Source organism: Geospiza fortis, unplaced genomic scaffold, assembly GCF_000277835.1.
Source record: "Geospiza fortis unplaced genomic scaffold, GeoFor_1.0 scaffold262, whole genome shotgun sequence".
Classification (NCBI taxonomy): domain Eukaryota; kingdom Metazoa; phylum Chordata; class Aves; order Passeriformes; family Thraupidae; genus Geospiza; species Geospiza fortis.
The window spans coordinates 623,035-623,473 of NW_005054510.1; positions in this window are offsets into that span (position 1 = coordinate 623,035).

Genomic DNA, 439 nt, shown 5'->3' on the forward strand with positions numbered 1-439 from the left:
CTCTTTCCACTCTCCATACTGAGTTCTTAAATTCTTTATTGACAGCCTGCATCTGTCGGCCGGGGATATTTTTAGTTTGCGGCAAGAAAGCTTTTAAAAGGTTCTAATGGTTTGATTTTGCAGTCTCTGTGGCCTCAAGAAAGAAATCAGCTCTAAATGGCCTCGGAAGTGCTGGGTGCTCCTCATTTCAGAGCAGGAAAACGCCAGGATTTCATCAATTTCTCCGTATTTCCATCAAGGTTCAGTGCAAAAATCACCCTCCCCCTCGGATTTCTGGAGTTTTTCTCTCCTACCATGAATTTCTTCAAGAACTAATTAATAAAATGGTGGTGCTGATTGGATCCTCCTCAATCTCTGACTGGGACTGTGGGGTTTGTTTTGAACTTTGGGGTTGATCCCTGTGGGTGTTTTCCAACCCAGAATATTCTATCATTTTTCC